The following is a 2,902-nucleotide window of genomic DNA, read 5'->3' on the forward strand; positions in this document are numbered from 1 at the left end:
CCCCGGGCTCTGCCTGGAACCCCCTGCCCCTGGCCTCCCAGCTTTCTAGAGTAAGGTTTGGAAGGGGAGGCTGTGGGCATGCCTGTTGGAGAACCCGGGTGGTTGGCAAAGTGGAGTAGGGTTGTGCTACTCAAAGTGTGGTCGCGGACCACAGCCGGAAATTCAAATTTCTCCACATCTATAGGGAGGGAAGGATTGAGTACAGGCATTAAGAGTAAGCGTTTAGAAACTTTAACAGGCAACCAAAAATTTAAGCATCGAAACAGTACTTTTGTGCCTGTTGAATCTAAAACAAAATATGGCCTTGTATTTTGTCTTTTAAAAATAAACCTAAGCAACTGGGCGTGGTGGCTCACGCCTGTAATCCCAGCACTTTGGGAGGCCTTGGCGGGCGGATCACTTGAGGTCAGGAGTTCGAGACCAGCCAGGCCAACATGGTGAAACCCCGGTTCTACTAAAAATACAAAAATTAGCCAGGTATGGTGGAGGGTGCCTGTAATCCCAGCTAATAGGGAGGCTGAGACAGGAGAAACGCTTGAACCTGGGAGGCGGAGGTTGCAGTGAGCCAAGATTGCGCCATTGCCTCCAGCCTGGTCAACAGAGTGAGACTCCATCTCAAAAAACAAAACAAAACAAAACAAAAAAAAACCCAAAACCTACGCCTGGGCAACATGGTGAGACCCCATCTCTACAGAAATAAAATAAAAATTAGCTGGGCATGGTGTCCTGTAGTCCCAGCTACTCAGGAGGCTGAGGCAGGAGGATCACTTGAGTCTAGGAGTTGGAAGCCGCAGTGACTCGTGTTCGTGCCACTGCACTCCAGCATGAGTGACAGCAATACCCTGTCAAAAACATAAAAATAAAAATCAACCTTATTGAATTATAACTTACATAAAATGAAATACACATGTTTGGAGTACCGTTGGGTGATTTTGACAAATATTTATACCCACCACCACAATCAAGATATAGAAAATTTCATCACCCCCAAGATTTTCCCCTACTCTTTCGGAGTCAGTTCTCTTTCTCACCTAGCCGCAGGCAGCTACTGATCTGCTTCCTGTCACTATAGATTAGCTTTGCCTGTTCTAGAATTTCATACAAATGGAACCATATGGTGGAGTCTTTTGTGTCTATCTCCTTTTGCTCACCACGCTGGTTTTGAGGTTCATTCATGTCTGTGTGTGTATCAATAGTTTATTTATTTATTTATTTATTTTTTGAGTGAGTCTCACTCTGTCGCCCAGGCTGGAGTGCAGTGGCACGATCTCGGCTCACTGCAACCTCTGCCTCCCTGGTTCAAGCAATTCCCCTGCCTCAGCCCCCCGAGTAGCTGGGACTACAGGTGCGTGCCACCACACCCAGCTAGTTTTTGTATTTTTAGTAGAGATGGGATTTCACCATGTTAGCCAGGCTGGTCTCGATCTCTTGGCCTTGTGATCTGCCTGCCTTGGCCTCCCACACTGCTGGGATTACAGGTGTAAGCCACTGCGCCCAGCCAATAGTTTATTGTTTTTATTCTATTGCTCATATATACCACAATTTGTTATCCATTTCTCTGTTGATGAACATTTGGGTTGTCTCCAGATTAGGGCCATTATGAAAAAGCATTCCTATACAAGTCTGTGTGCCCATACATGCTTTCATTTCTCTTGGGTAGCTACCTAGGTGTGACTGCTATGCAGTTTTCCAAAATATGTGTACCATTTTATATTCTTTTTTTTTTTGACGGAGTCTCACTCTGTTGCCCAGGCTGGAGTGCAGTGGTGCAATCTCGGCTCACTGCAAGCTCTGCCTCCCAGGTTCACACCATTCTCCTGCCTCAGTCTCCTGAGTAGCTGGGACTACAGGTGCTCACCACCATGCGTGGCTAATTTTTTTTGGATTTTTTTTAGTAGAGATGAGGTTTCAACGTGTTAGCCAGGATGGTTTTGATCTCCTGACCTTGTGATCCGCCCGCCTTGGCCTCCCAAAGTGCTGGGATTACAGGCATGAGCCACTGCACCCAGCCACCATTTTATATTCTTAACAGTAATATGTGACAGTTCGCTTGCCCTACATTTTTGTTAACACTTAGTATTGTCAGACTTTTGCATTTTAGCCATGTTCATGGTTGTGAAGTCATATCTCACTGTGGTTTTAATTGCATTTATTGAATTGTGAAAGCTTTTTATATAGTATGGATACTAGTCCTTTGTTAGATATATGCATTGAAAGTATTTTCCCCCAGTGTCTGGCTTAACTTTTCATTTTCTTAACAGTGTCTTTTGAAGAACAGAATTTTAAAGTTTTGATGAATTTCATGCCTGTTAAATCTAGCATAAAATTTGGGCACGCATTTTGTATATCTTTTTAAACAATTAAACTTTTGACTTTGAGATAATTGTAAATTTGAGATAATTGTAGATTCACATGCACTTGTAAGAAATAATCAATGTATCCTTTACCTAGTTTCCTCCAATGGAAACATCTTGCAAAACTCTAGTACAATAGCACCAGCAAAATATTGATATTAATACAGTCAAGGCTGGGCAAGGTGGCTCATGCCTGTGATCCCAGCACTTTGAGAGGCCAAGGCAGGTGGGTCATCTGAGCCCAGGAGTTCGAGTGCAGTGGTGCAATCACAGCTCACTGCAGCCTCTACCTCCAGAGTTCAAGCAATCCTCCCACCTCAGCCTCCCCAGTAGCTGGGATTATAGTCACACACTACCAAACATGGCTAACTTTTATATTTTCTGTAGAGTGAGCCCTCATCTCTAATACATCTCTAATACAAAAATTAGCCAGGTTTGGTGGTGTGTGCCTATAATCCCAGCTACTGGGGAAGCTGAGGTGGGAGGATTGCTTGAACTCTGGAGGTCGAGGCTGCAGTGAGCTGTGATTGCACCACTGCACTCTACCC

Source organism: Pongo abelii, chromosome 1 (genome assembly GCF_028885655.2).
Source record: "Pongo abelii isolate AG06213 chromosome 1, NHGRI_mPonAbe1-v2.0_pri, whole genome shotgun sequence".
NCBI classification, from domain to species: Eukaryota; Metazoa; Chordata; class Mammalia; order Primates; family Hominidae; genus Pongo; species Pongo abelii.